This window comes from Corapipo altera, unplaced genomic scaffold, assembly GCF_003945725.1.
Source record: "Corapipo altera isolate COAL_440 unplaced genomic scaffold, ASM394572v1 48, whole genome shotgun sequence".
NCBI classification, from domain to species: Eukaryota; Metazoa; Chordata; class Aves; order Passeriformes; family Pipridae; genus Corapipo; species Corapipo altera.
This window is the reverse complement of record NW_020884931.1, coordinates 2,378,505-2,394,627: the sequence shown is the minus strand read 5'-3', so window position 1 is coordinate 2,394,627 and position 16,123 is coordinate 2,378,505. Positions and strand designations below refer to the sequence as shown.

Sequence of the window (16,123 nt, the reverse complement as noted above, 5' to 3'; positions counted from 1 at the left end):
ATATCTTAGACTCTCAAAGGACTTACAGGAGGTTCTGTCTTTGGTAGAGGAAAGTTCAAGACCTCTGTCAAACAGCAAGAGCTGTGCATCTGTGCCTACAGACACAAGACAATTTAAAAAAAAAAAAAAACAAACAAAAAGAACCAACCTTAAATACTTAGAGGAGGAAGAGTCAGAGCCACTTCATTCTGCTCCTGTCTTTTCACATTTCCTGCATAATTTAATCCTGGTGAACTGCAGTGCTTCAGGGAGCACTGGTCAATGCCAACAATTTAGCACCAATCCAGCATTAACCATCACTTCTACAAACAAGAGGTTTTTATTGACTATCTAGCGTCCTTACCCTGAAGAGAGCCTCTCTGAAGTGTCTAAATGTTCCTGGAGGAAAACCTTGCATGCAAAACATCTACAGACTGATGATACCACCCTTTCACAGTCACTCCACACTGCACATTCACCTTCTCTATCAACAGGGTAGCGAGACTATAGATGCAAAGTCAGAACAACAGATCACAGTAAGTTTCAAATTCTGCACACGTAGAATGTGTAAGACACAAAAAGCCCCCCATTACACAACTACATTTATCTAGTCTGTCATATCTGAAGTGCAAGCATAGACAAAAGCAGATTCAGTATCACTAAGGACTCAAAAGAAAGGAATCCTTCATGAGTTGCTCTTAAATCACAAGCATTCAAAACATTTTTAGGAAGTGAAATATATTTTGTGCACTCAACACCAAGTCTGCTACGTGGGTCTCGAACATGGCTAAATCCAGCCTACTATTTTCCCCCCTGAACTACAATATACAATACTTGTCAACTAGTAATTATACTCCATTGGGTTCAGCATCCTTAGATTTCTGTTCTTTGTTTTTCTATCAGGAAAACCAGGATATTCTTTCTACTCTAATATGCAGCAAAGATACTGTACAAGTGCATCGAGCTCTGCCATGTTCCCCCCTGTAATCTGGTTGAACACATGGAATGTTAGTCATCTTTGTTATATTCATGCTCAGCACACCCACAAAAATGGTCTTAAGATATATTCTAAGCAACTGTCAGATTGAATTCCTGACATGTTTATTCTCAAACTACAGCTAATTTAAAAAACCAAACCATTCATATTCTATAGAACAAAGAAATAAACTTCTTGTATTAAAAATGCCAGTATATTTATTGAAGTACTTTATGGACATGTAACTTTAATGACTATTTTGCACAGAATACAGATCTTAAGAATAATTCTTCAAAATACTGCATCAAGTCTCACCATTCTGAAGTTAATCCAGAAGTTACCTACAGCAACCTCTACTCATTTTCCTCCACATATACCAATATCAATCCTATACAGAGATGCTGCAAATATGCATTTGGGTTCGTTTTCTGGGGTTTAGTTGCTTATTGAGTTTTTTATTCACAGTTTCAAAAACTAGTACATTGGCTTCTTCTAAGAACTTTCATCTTAATTGATATGTGGGTGATCTAGCAGTCCACACTCCTCAAAACCAAACAGTACAAACACAAACACCCTCTATGAGGAATAGTCCACAAGCAGCTCCAGGCTTTGCACACAGGCAAGAGGCCAACAGCTCCTTTAAGCAACGTACACCTATTACTTTTAATTAAACACATAGACAAGCAAATCATGCAGGACCAGCTCAAGCCCTGATACAAGTAAAATGTACAGAAATAACACATTAGATACTTTCTGATCAAGTGCACTAATCAAATGCAGTTATCAGAGTGAAAAAAAATTAAACACACATAACAATCTAGACTGGGAGAGTAAAAGTTGTATTTAGAGCTCAGACTAGATTTACTACCAGGCAATAAACTGCTGAAAACATATAATGACGCATACAAAACCTGTATTACACTAAGAAGATTTAAAGAGCAGCAGTTAGGAAAAAGACTAAAACTATCTTTCATTGCAGCAAAGCCTTCCATATTCCAAGGGCAGGAACCATTTTTGCTCTACATGGTGCGATCTATTAGTAAGAAAACGCCGACATTCCTGCAAACAAAGCGAAGAGCTGTGAAATAACGTAACAGGGTTTGAAAAATTTGTTAATCATATTTCACACTTGAGAGCCAGCCCCCTCAAAAGAAGAACAAAAGAAGTCACGTGCATTTCAAAACCAAAATCCAGTTTGGCTACTTAAGCTTAGATTTTCAGACAAAAGAAAAGCCTTATTAAAATATTTTTTGTGTTCTTCAGAAAACAAATGGGAAAGAAGTTTTCCCTTAATGAAAAGTAACTGACTGTAGCTGAAGATCTGAAAACCTTCAGTTATGACAATGTTAGGAAGAAAATCCTACAAAAGAAACACTTCTAGAACAAACACAGTAATAAAATTGTCAATAACACAAGTGCAAAAAAGATCTGGTTTGGTGCCTTTAGTGGACAAATATAGAGCTGCAGGCATCTTGAATAAAGAGCAGTTAAAAATTAATTTTCACCTTCTTTAAAGCCAAACCTTACTGTGAACTAGTTGCTCACTGTAAACACAGAGGAGTTCTGGTTTCCCAACAAAAAAGAGACTTGAGATAAAAAGGAGGGGAGGAAAAAGTTGTACGACCATCACATTCCCTCCCACTCATAACCACAAATGACACTGGAGACTGGAGGCCCATGAGTATTAAAACACAAGTTAAAAACCATTAGAAAAATAATATTAGGACTACCCCCCCCAATGGGCCAGCCTCGGACAGGAGTTACCAACATAGAGTTGTCTCTATTGTATCTACTGAGAAGCGTGGTGCTTGAGTATAGGTCAAAAGCAAGGCACTAAGTCATGGACTTGAACATCTCAAAACACAGACAATATCAGGCAAGTCCTTTATCAAAAGTAATTACACTGGAAGTAATTTTGAAAGTGCTACTAGAATTCACTTTGCCAGTATAAATGAGTACAATAGTTTGTCAGTGCCCTTTCTGGTACTTACAGTTGTAACATTTCATTCCAAGTCATTACAACTTTATTTTTTTTTAAATCAACTATATTTTTTCAAATTGAGAAGTACAGAGAACTAAATACAGTTTCCTGGAAATTTGAAGCAGTCATTAAAGTCAAATGCTTCCACCACATCTAAAAGCAAAAAAAAAAAAAAAAGAAAAGAAAAAAAAAATTGCTCTCCTCTAGCAAATAATATAACTTAGTAGGACAGCTCTACAGAAAAATTTAATTTTGGACTGTTCTCTGAGCTATATGTAGCAACGAGGAGATGCTTCAGACACGTTCTACTGCATGTTTGTAAGACTCCAACCTGAACAGCCTGGGATTCTTATCAATTATTTCTAGACATAACTGTGAAAGGCACGATCAGCAGTGGCAGATTCTGAGGCCAAACCACTGTCTCTTACCAGCAAGTCAATAAATGCACGTTGTACATACTCCCTCAAATGGTCTCTGGTTAGTGGATGGAAAAGCAGACAGAAGTGGACAGAGCACACGTACACCAGGTACTATCATCTTTATAAAGGTCCTTTTAGACCAGCCAGCAGCAGCAGGTTCAAGTTAGAGCAGAATATCATCTCCACCAGCCCAGATTATGATTGAGTACTAAGAATCCATTATTCAAGTTATGTTGCTTCCTATCCTCTCCTCCCAGCAGCATATCACCTGGATGAATGGGATGAACAATAGCAGTTAAGACTTATGCAAGAGCCAATGTAAATCCTGGGCTCCCTGAGACCTCCCAAAACCACTAAACTATCAACCTGTTCCCAGTCTTGAGAAAACAAAAAAGCCAACCAATCAACCAAGAAGAGAGAGAGCAGTACTCCCTCTTTCAATAAAAATATTCAAAGCATTTCAAACTAAAAGCCATATATTGTTTAATTGCCAACTGCAGTGTTTTCTCCAGATACTTATTCTCCTAACAATTACCTTTTACAAACTCACATAGTCTTCCTCAGATAAAATGTTTTTTTCTCTCTCTGTTCACAGCAATGTGCCCATATGATCGATACCATTCAGAGTTCCTACATCCTTAGTCAGGAGTCTGTATGATAAAGTTTCTAAAGAACTAGTGCAAAATCCAACTGTTTGAATCTTCCACGTGATCTGTAGGTCGTCTCTCAATGTACTTCCTTCGGCATTTGTGCTTTCACAAAGTAACACTGCATTTTAGTAACAACGTGTAATTTTGCTGTGCCGTATGTGTAGGGTTCAGTGCACCCCCAGGCACACACCTATGGCTTCACAACTGTCACATTGTTTCATCTGAAAACACGAAAAATAGTCTATAACAACACAGAATGCAAGTCATACAAATGTAATTTATTTTCACAGAAATGTCCACAGTTTCTATTAGGATTTTTTAAGTTAATTGCACAAACAATTAAAGCAACCCCTACTCTCCTCCTTACCCACAATGAAGGGTTCTGACTGACACGCAGTGGCACATTAAAAAAAAAAAAGTCTGCCAGCCAAAGCAAGCCTCAACCCTGCCAGCTGCCCCTTAGAATACAAGTTGTTGCCCCAATGACAGATGGCCACATAGCTCACTAGCAATGCAAGCACAGCTCCAGTTTTCAGCCCAGCATAATTAAGCCAACTGCAATTCCCATTTACCTTAATATGCTGCCCTAAAAGATTAAAGCACTACCACAACCATGATCTGAGGCATTTAGTGATCCCTGTCTTGAACGAGGATCAGCTGGGAGCATAGGATAAATGACAACCAAGGGCAACAACTCCCAGTACAACCATCCAGTTTTTAGCCTGGGACAAGCTGAGCACTAACATAAGTCCAGAAAGAAAACAGGTATTGTACCAAGAGAGACTGTATAGTCCAAAACTAGACTACGAACCACAGGAACTCATGGGCATCATGCTCAATCCTGTGCTTTGTCACAGATATGGTTCCATGATAAAGATAAACCAAATATAAAGCACAATACTGCCAGAAAGGAGAGTACAGACCTTTCTCCACCAGCTCCTCACACAACAGGCAGTGATTGTACAGGTACACCATCATTAAAACAAAGGAAGGAAGAAGCAAATCCCTGCTGAGAAAATCCCTTTTGGTAGCCATTTGCAATGACACTGCTTAAACCAACAACGAAACCACGCCTATAGACTTCCCTGGTCACTTTGGGCAAGATATTTAATTTCTTCACACTTTCGTTTCCCACTGCTGAAGTCAGAACAGTGGCACTTCAGTACATCCCAGGTGTGCAGTGAGACATGACTGGAAACCCACAAGACACAGGACTTCTGCAATATAAATATCAAAATCAGTAAAACAAAGGGGATCCTTTACCAGTACCTGAAATTACTCCAGGCCATCGCTACCATTACTGGAAGAAGTGCTGGGATAACAGCCATCTCCTCACGTTCACTGCAACCCAAACGCAAGACCTTCAGGCAGAAGGGGAAGATTAAAGTTGAGTGCTCTGATTAGTATTCTTTTTACATCACGGAATGCTTGAACAGCTCTTTCCCAAGTAAACTCTTAGCATATACAAGAATAAGGACTTCTGTGAAAAGATCAGTAAGTCAGGAACCTTCTGGACTAGAACCTGCTCATTAGCCTCAACTCCATCCACTGCATTGCTCTTACCAGAAATACTGAAAGAGGAAACAAAGAACCACTGAATTATTCCTCTTATTCTAAAAGTTAAATATGTAAATATATGTCTACTCTTAAAAGGAAAAAAAAAATAAATTTCTTATTTAATTTAAACACCTAAGATCATTAAGTCTTCTACAGAGACTCTCACTAACAGAAATTTTATCTAGGTGGGGGGATTTTTGCCAGCCAAGTTTGCAGTAAGGGCTACTTAAGAATTGTCTCCATATATGTGAAAGGTACCTGATGGAGGGAAGATGCATGCCTTGGGAAGAAACATGTCACTTAGCTGTTTTAATAAAAAAGGAGCAGGTTGATTTTTTTAACTGAGCTACAAAACCAACACAAGCAGGATTTGTGGATACCAAGTTCTCAAACATACATTTTCTGATCTATCTCCCTTTGCCCCTTTCTCAAACCATATATTGATTTCAAAAGCTAGAGGAATTTAAACTCATTTTCTGTAACATATTTGGCTGCTTCTGTAGTAGTAATAAATTTGGGGGAAAGACAAAATATGTCCCAGAAATCTTACCAAAGAAATCTTAACCAGGCTCAAGCAGTGCCCCCAGCCACCACAGTGCACACACAGCATTTAGATTTATATTACTGAAAAATATAACCTTCCTGCCAAGAGGACCCTACACACAAATAACAAGAAAGAAATCATTGTGAATGTTTAATGTTCAGTATATACACATAATTTTAGTGACTACATCTGCATCAAAACATCATAAAGATACTATTTAAAACTTGCTCATTGTGAAAGTGGCAATTATTTCCACCATGCAAGTGACAGAAAGAGTCGAACATTTCTGTCTTTCACAGCCATTACAGCACTACTTCAACAGACTACCTGTTTGCCAGCAGTGGTAGCCCAGAGGAACGCTGGAAGGTTGGCTGGAAGGTCAACCTTGCTGCTAGGAAAGAAACACTGGGATGGCAACCAAGTATATTCAGGCTGAAAAAAAATCACTGTGCCCAACTCTCTACGATTTCAGCTAATGTTCTTGATTCCAAACAATTGTACAACATTTCTAAATCATATATAAGCACAAAAAAAATACACTGGCAGCTCATAGCACTCTTTGAGATATTGGTCATTGAGACAACTGAAATACAGTCAGCTGAAAGTCAGTCTGCTGGGATTTACCCAAGACATGGTAATGAACTCACTCTTACAGCATCTATGGATGGTAGGTATTGCTTGATAGGCCTCAGAAATAGAGGAGTTAAAAATCATGCTATTTCCAAACACTGCCCACTTTTAACTTTTATTGTATTAATATCCATAAGAGCAATCCAGAGCAGAGGATACACTCAACTCTTTAGTTTCTCAAAAAGTTATCCAAAACATAGGCTGAAAAATTAATGAAGTGAATATGAAAACAGATCTTAGATATCAATATTGAAATTTTCAAATATAAATTAATTTTCCATTCTTCTCTTTCTTTTCCCCACATTTTTACAAATTTACAGATTTCAACATTAGCATGACCAATATCTTTTCCTTTAAAATTACACATAAAGTTATGTTGTCTATAACTGAAAAATCAGAATAATTTCATGTCTTCTTCTTCTCCTCTGGCATTTAAAAAACAGGTTTAGAGGAGATGGAGCTGTCAGTAAACATTATTTCCTGTTAAGATTTTTAAAGTTACCAAGCTCAGGTGTTCAAACATTACTTAGACAAAATGGGAAATCCAGCATCACATCGACACATATCACGACAACTTGATTTTCAGAACAGAGCTTCATTAGACACCGACTGAACCTACTCAGGTATGCCTTTTTCAGTTCTTAAACCTTTTAAATTAGGGTAAAATTTGACAATGGCAAGCATCCGTACTGATACTGTCAAGTGTATCAGCAGATTATTGATCACAAGCTGCTGAATGAGCAGCTGCTGCTAAGAAATTTGGCAAGATATGAAAAGGGTCTAAACTTGTTATCAAAGGCCACTTGAAGTCACTCAGATATCACTCGTTATCACAATCACACCCATTCTTCTTCTAATCATGCAGACAGCAACAGTAGCCCAAAGCATTAATCCTCTCTCCTCCCACTGATGCTCAGCTGGCCAAACAACTCTTGTGTTAAAGGAGGTTCTCTCAACAGCGATCTGAGGCACATACCTTAGAGGCTCAATTACTACAGAGCTTTACAGAGTTAAAAATGCAGCCAGAGAGGAAGCTCCAAATGAATCTGAATAAAATGGGGGTTGGAACTAGATGGTTTTCAAGGCCCCTTCTAACCCAAACCATACTATGATTCTATGAAAACAATTCTTCTGTGATAAAAAAAATCCGCTACTCATTTTCATATACTGCAAACCCCGTGGACCTTTGGTGTTCCAAGGTAGTAAGAGATGGAGGTCAGCTATCTCCTGTCCTTATCCATGGTCTTGATGAGGGCAGTTGCAGCCAACAAAGGCCAAAACAGGCAAATGAAACTTCAGAGTAAACCCTTGTTTTTTTTGTATAACTGATCTCCAGTGACCATGGAAGAACATGAGAACCTTTCTGCCAAAGAAAATAGTCACAGATTTTACCATCTTCAGAGAAGGGTGAAGTGTCACATCTTGCCAACGACTAATATAACAACCATCTAAAAGTTGCAGCCCTTCCTCCTTCAAGACAGCAACAACTGAAGGAAATAAACATTAATTTGAACAGCTACTACACAATTTAAACTGATGACCCAACAGTATTTGGGTCATCTTTCTGGCCTCTTGCTTTCCCAATAGTCAGGAAAGGCTGGTTTAGCAAAAAAAAAAAAAAGATTCCATTTTGTTCTCAGCTCTTAGAAACAACGATTAAAATCTGAAGTTTTCCTGTGTTTCAGCAGCATAACATTTTCTCCAAAGGTATGTTGAAAAACCTCCCAACTCTTTATTTTTCAGATGACTGTAGCAAGTCTCCACCAAGACCTATGTCTCAAGATGACTGAATTCCAATTTTAAAAAGAAGTCACACATTTCCTCTCACTTTTTCAAGTACAAGAAGCTGGGGAACTGTAAATTTTACATATTACCTCCTAGAAAAAACTCTCACTGACCAAATAAGAATGAAAAATGGGGAGGAAGCTTTGCTGTATGCACATAGGATCAGTAGTACAGTAATTAAATGAAGAGATTCATCTGTGGAAGAAGGGAAATGTAGATGCAAGAGGCAGTTCTGAGTTTCTCTTTGGGAACCTTAGGAATTCAGTAAGGCAGAAAGACAGGGTGGTGACATCCAACTACTGAAAAATATTTTCCCATAAACATTTAAGCAGTATTTTAGATTTTTAACAATTATTGATGAACCAGACTGGACTGGATTTTCTATTGCAAAATCAAATTTCAGATAAGAACTAAGCACTAAAAAGAAAATCAATTGTTTTACCTTTCCTGTCACTTCAGATCAAATTCAAGTGCCATTTGTGGTCAATGGGAATCTTTCAGTCAGCCAGGATTTCAGCGGGCTTTGAATGAGAACATCAAAAATCATTCCTGCAGTGTTACAATTATTTCAATTACCAAGCATCTTCTGAAAGAACTCGAAGTAAAACCTAATTCTTTAAAAACAAGAAAGAAGCATACCAAGATACTGTGAAATAAACAACTTATTTCTGGTGCTTTAAAATCCATTAATAAAGCTTTTGTAACATCTGCCAAAGAAAAACGCACCTGGCAATTGTAACATCTGACTGATTTTCAGGGTAGCATCTTTGTAGGATTCATTCCTTCGGAAAGGTACGGTGTCAAAACAGCAACGACACAAGAAACTGGCCAAGTCCTCATCTCACTGTTGTACAGATACACCCAAACTAGCTGGGGGACAGAAACTGCATTATTGTTTTAGCCACGGCTCTCCAGCAGGTCTAACAATCCACATGGAGAAGGGAGTGCCTTGCAAGAGCATAATGAAAGAGGGTCAAGCTAACTCAAATTACCTTCCATTTGCCACAGGCTAAGAGCATACACATGAACAATTACTGTGAATCAGATACCACAGATCAGCTGACATATGGTAACCTGTCATCCTACAATAACCTGTCCAAATACAAAGATAGCTTGAAATTCAGACCGGCTATGGAGCTACAACTCTCCTCTATTCAGAAGGCAAGACACTAAACCCTTGAACCTTTGCTTCTGGAGGTATAAACTGAAAACAAGCAAAGAAAAGAACCCACAAATGAGAGCCCTTAAGGTAAAAAGGCTGTTTCCAAATACTACAAACTGGGATTACCAAAAGGAAACAGTTACTGTAACATGACCTATTCATGCTAACCAGCCCTTCGGTATAAAAGCATGAACACAGCATGATGACCATGAGACTGCAAAATCAGCTCTTCTGTTGGTATGGACAGTGGTTATTTAAAACAAGTGTAGGAATTCCAAGTACGGCTGTTGATTTGGCCTTTTTGCCATGTAACAGCAATTCACAGTAGGACAAAAATCAAGCTTTTCCTTCCAAATCAGTGCTTCCCTCTCTTTTTTTTCCTTCCCTCCCCAGGAGTGCTTATTTCTCTATGCTTTGTACCTACCAAGCTCAATGCAGTCAAGCAGCACACAAGAACTAAGGATAAGCTTTATACGCTCTCCCAACACCAGGCTGGCACTCACATGGTAGAGCTCTACAGCTGAATCAGTTCTTTGGAACACAGAAAAAGTTGCACAAGAACATAAACACCCCCATTATTTTGATATTGGAATATCAATATGGATCTGGTATGTATTGGCATGCTATCTCTATACACCTCTGCAGAATAACCTACATAGAACCAAGGTACAGCTGAGAACAAGAAACAAACCAAGGAGCCTCAGTGACAAGGTTTCTAGGCAGGAGCACAACTATGCAGCAGCTTGAGCTCCTAGAACAAAGCAGTGCCTGAACTCTCACATCAGAGGGACTTGACAAACCTGGCAACGGAATGGAAACTGCAGGTTTCTGTTACAACAAACAGTAGGTTTCATTGTATGTACCATAGCAGGTACCTCAGCACAGAGCCCCAGCAGCATTTCAACAGCTCCTCTCAAATGGACAGGACCATCACAGGTGCCGTGGAAGGCTCCAGTCCCACATGACTGCCAAGGGGATCTAACGGTGAGCTGTGAGGACAAGAGGCAGTCCCACTGCCTTCACCCCACTGCCAACTGCATACACACCCACTGAACTCTGCAGTTAGACAGCTCACACAGCTAAAACAGCAAATAACTACTCAGGGTGTTTTGGAGGTCTAGTTTCCGTGGTGACATGGTTCAGGGAACTAAGAGTGCAAAGGCAAGGCAGAGGATAACAGCACGGAGCTAAAAGCGGGAGTAATGGGACAACCCCTTCCTCTAATGAACAGGCTCTAAAATAAGTTATCTTGTAAAAATGCAACTAAAGGAGTATCTCAGAGGAGAGCATAAAAAATAGTCCCCAAAACCCTGCTGCAAAAACTCGACATTTTTCAAGTGTTTGTTCCTTGTCTATGTCCTCCCAGCTTCTACACATGGGTGAACCACGGTTTAAGAACAGACAGCAGTAAAACCAGCAAAACTCTGCTATTGAGAAGAACCACAATAACCACTATACAAGTTATCTTTTAAGAAGAATTCCAGATTCAGAGACTTTAATCACCTCAAGAAGAATTCACTAAACTTTCTAACAGGAAATACAATTTAAATGACAGGAGATTCCTCTAGAAAGTCTTCTTTACTTAGGAACCTACATCCAGATCTTGCTCTTCTCTTTTACAAAGATTTAAAAGTAGCAATATATTATAAAAGCAGAGTTTTGATGTTCTGTAATTTCACTGTATGTTTTAATTTGCTTTCTTCCCCTCCCCTTCCACCCCAAGTTTCATTAAGAACTGAAGGACTCAGACTAAAGCTCTAGGTTATATTCATATACTACAGATTAGTACCATGAGCAATTCTCCAAGTACAAAATTCTTCAAGTTTGCTTCCCCTCCTATCCAAGTGCTGAACAGAGAAACAGCACATAAGTAAGAAACAAACAGAAACACTTAACAATTTGAAAACATAAAATGACTAGGTAATAACAAAGTCAACTGAACAAACCTCTCATTTTCTCAATTCCTGTTAATTCAGTCAGCTCGCCTCCGCCTTTACTGTCCACATTTTGCACAGATCTGGTTTGCTTTTCCTAGCCCACCTGTTGTAATGTGTAAGGCTAAACATATTTAATCACTATTAGCACAACTCAGAAATCTTAGAGAAGCATGCTACCTCCTCTCCCTAGCAGACCAAACAGCCTGTAAGAGGACGTTTAAGTGCTGCCACAGGTGATGCACCACACCTGGTGCATCCTCCTTCCCCTTACATCAGGGACCCAGACAAGAGTGTGGGCTAAATGAGTTGTCCCCACGGCAGTGGCAACTCCCTCTGGCTCCCACCTGGCCTCTGAAAGATACCCCCCTGTGTGTGTGCAGAGTTAAGTGTGCTTAATGTGCCGAACAAACACGTGCACAGCGATGGCTCTGCACAGGCACTGCACATTCAGCACTTGCACAGCACACCACACTTACCATGCTGGAGAGGGAACTGCCCATGGAAAGCAAGCTGCAAGCCTGACATTCCCAGGCAGCTGCTGGGCTGACAAAGCATTCACAGTGCTCCAATGCTATGCATATACATTAAATCCTTCATATTCAGTGCATATAATGTTTTTTATGCTTACTGCCCTGCACACCTGCAGTAAAAGCATGACATACATTGGCCAGCTCTGATCTACTCCATAACTGTGATTGTCCCATGAAGCACCACAGTAGGAGCAGGGCACAGAGCATAACCCCCAAAGCACAAAGATATCAAACAGACCAATGTAGGAGACACATTACCTCTTAAACCACTGGGCTCCAAGTTTCTGTAACATTGAAAGTAAATAAAAAAAGATTTGGTATTTCTGGGAAAATATAACTGATATTAATAGTCTTATGAATGACCAAAATATACCAAAACTACAGGCAGTGAACACTACTGTGTATACCAAGAAGAAATACACTTGATTTTGATCTCTCCAAATCAGATAAAAAACTTTAGAATAGATTTAGACACTTGCCTTGCATAAAGGACAAGACAGGTACACAGATACTCCTTTGTACTCATGATGCAAAAATCAGGCTTTGGAAAACAGAAGTTGCACTTGAACAACCAAGTTTATAGATCCTAAACTTTTATGTGTAAGGTAGGCTTTGGAAACTTCTCATTGAAGAAACAAGAATTACATTTCCATACGTAAATGTATCTTTTTGCAGCCTAAGACTCTCTTTCAAGAAATACAGAAAAGACTGGACTAGATTTCCTTTCACCTGGAGCAACCGATGCCCAACTTGACTTCTTGCCATAAGGGATGACCTCACAAAAACTGAAACGCATTTAAGTACTTCGATGCAAGTCTGCACATTTGCTTCAGAATAAGAATAATTTAATTCAGTTACTGCTACTGCCCTGAACACACTAAATAAGCCCTTTGGTGCACATACTAAAAAAAATTTTTTTAAAAAATCGTATACAATCATGCACACGCTTGCACGCATGCACTTGAAATAGAGCCAAATAAAGACTCTTACCTTTCCTGAGATATTTATCTCGACATTACAAAATTCAGTCGTGGTGAGCAAGAACTCTCCTGGAGCTTAGTTTCTACATGCTTGTGTCTTACGCAGCCTAACCTACTCTTTCTCCCAGTACGTCAAGTCCTCATGTCCCCTATGCAGACAAATGACTAATTCAATTACCTTGTGTGCTGACAGGCCAGCTGGTTGCTGCTTCTTGGCATGGGTAGAGAGGGTGAGTTATAAATGTCTTTCCCTCATTGTCTTCGTCCTCTGCCCAGCCAATAATTTCCACAAAACTTAACTTCACACCCCTTTGTCAACCTTGGTTGAAATGAGCTAACAAGTTCAGCAGCTGCAGAGTGACAGACAGGCTGTATGGGTGTACGTATCTTGTTTTCCCTGAAAAATGGGTGGGGGGAGGAGGGGCAGCAAACTTGCAAGGTAGGTTTACAGGCTGCCCATATTAAATTTGCCTCAGCTCCAAGAGTATTGACCCAGGTTAACACAGTCTAAATCCGAGCTGCCACAGTCCCACCACACCCACAGGCATTCAGCGTTATCCCTTCCCTTGTACCAGCACTTGTGCCAAAAATCAACCTGGGAAAAAAAAGTCAGCGTTTGGCGCAGGCAGGTCTGGAGCCAGCTCAGCCTCTGTCACATGGACTCCGCTACCACGTAAAAGAAACGCGCAGGGCTGTGGCAGAGGCAGCTGCCCTGGTGCTACACGTTTGGGACTTAATAGCACACAGGATCCAATCCTAAAAGCACTTAATTCTGGACATGAAGCTCAGAACCTCATCAGCACCACATACAGTGCCGTGCTGGTGCTATAGAGAGGCACATAGGCACTAATGGAGTTGTGATTTTGAAAAGAACAGAAACAGGAAAAAATACTCATATGATAGCTCTGAGGTTGACAATTTTAGCTGCATTCTGGACAAGATCTTTTTTTTTTTAAATAAGTGCCTAACCTTGTCTTCTTCCTAAAACCGTGGCCAAACCCATATGCTCGAGGAAGAAAAAAAAAGGCACTATAAGCAAATATAGGAATATTTAAAAACAAACATCACCTAATCCAGATCTCCTTTTGGATAGACCTTTGTCCTAAAGAAAATGGAAGGACACATCTATTCTGTATCCTTCATGCAGAATTGCAAAACCACTGAATAAACCACTGGCAACTCCTCTGGTGACTGGGGAGAGATCAGGAGAGAGAAGGTAAAACAGAAGTAGCAGAGTGTAGCCAGAGTGGCTAATTTAGATGGAGGGAGGTGTGAACAGCAGAACATAAGGCAAAACATCTTGGGAAGTATATCCTGATGACATCTTATCTTGGCTGTACAACACAGTCAGTCTGGGGGAGAAAATGTTTTTTATCTGTGATCATTTATGATCTCCCTTCTGCACCATTCAGAACATGTGTACAGTCATTGTTTATCGATGTATAATATAGACGGCATGATTATGCATTCATAGATTTATTCCTACTACATATATGAGAATCATTTCAGTGTAAAACACAGCTTTGCACAATTTTTAAACCCTTACAAGGAACCTTTGATGGAGGATTTTTATAAAAGCATTTTTTCCCAGTGATCTATTTATTAACAGGAGTCATAACTTGATTTTTACCCAGTGGTGAACATGTAACAGCTGTTACTCAGTTGTAAAACACTGTCTACTTACACAGCATTAAATAATAAATAAAGCTCAAGACCTAGTACATGTTTTACTAAGCAATCTAATGATATGAAACAAGAAGTTCCCAAGATTAACTATGTGCTGTATTATCAACTCTGTTTCATGATATCTGTCCTTATAAGTACTATGCTGTAATATGAAGGGGGAAAGAAATTAAAAATAACAAAGAATAATTTTCATTTAATCACAGCTGCACTCACATTATCTAGTAACAGGTTTTTTAAACAAATTTACATCTGAGTTCAAAAGAAACCCCTTCCTAATAACTTACACTGATTCCTTTGTACAGCCTTTTTGAGGATGACCTACATTGACTGGGAATAAAGGTGAAAAAAGTCACCACTGACTTGCGTGGTACAGTCTAACCCCAGTATATTGGCTTTTAATTTAGCAGCATTATTCATCGTCCTTTACTGTAACAGCCCTGCATGAAACAAGCAAAGTCACAGGTGAAATTGAAATTACCTTCCAGATACAGAGGATCAGACCTTGCAAGTTCTGAGATAGAAATAGAAACTGCACCAGAGACACCCCAAATGTAGGTGGAACACTAATGACAAAAAACCCTAATGCTGTAGACACATTTTTGGGCAAGTGTGAGACCAAGTGCAACTGACCTTCAAAAATGAAAGGAAAAAGCTAGCAGTGATCTATGTGGAAACGTAATTTCCATAAACTGTGGAACTTGATTTTGTTCTAATTTCATCACCACTGAGTGGTAAATAGCACTGAACAATGTAAAAAAAAAAATAAATTAGGTGAATGCAGAGTGCCAGAAAACATCAGAGTAATACAAATACATTGCAACCTCACATTTTAATAGAGAAAGTTTCTGCCTGTATCTTTAGCAAATTAATAACATATGAACAGTGGCAGTCCAATATAAAACTGAATAATCACAGTATTTAATCCATAAGCACATCTTTCCAGATGCCTTTTAGAAGTTGTATTTTCATCTGTTTAAAAGAAAAAGTAAACCATGAGGTTGAAAAAAAAAAATCTATATTCTGCATATGGAACATTGATGATGAAAATCCTCAATGCATGTCACTGAGGGAAGAAGTTTAGGGGTTTTTTTTGTTTGTTTATTTTGTTTTGCCTTTTTTTTCCATGTTGTTTTCTTTTTAATGTCAGTATACCAGAGAAGTCATTTTAATTATATAATTACTGAAGATTTTGGAAGGTTTACACAAGACCCATAATTGGGCATAAGACATCACATCCTCTGGTTATATACACAGCAATCTGGTCTGGGTAACATTCTTTGCTCTGACCAATGTGTGCGGGGGGGGGG

At 39.1% G+C, this 16,123-nt stretch overlaps 1 protein-coding gene across 3 annotated transcripts in view; it reads right to left on the bottom strand.

Moving 5' to 3' along the window:
• Nucleotides 1-16,123, bottom strand: part of FBXO11 (F-box protein 11) — a 72,335-nt gene that overhangs the window by 54,384 nt on the left and 1,828 nt on the right. Inside the window, exon 1 of one of the 3 annotated variants that reach the window (XM_027659204.1) lies at nt 8,964-8,981. The exons of the other annotated variants lie outside the window; for them this stretch is intronic. The gene's annotated coding sequence lies outside the window, so the exon portion shown is untranslated. Of the gene's footprint in view, nt 1-8,963; nt 8,982-16,123 lie in introns of those variants that run through there. 3 annotated transcript variants of the gene reach the window in all.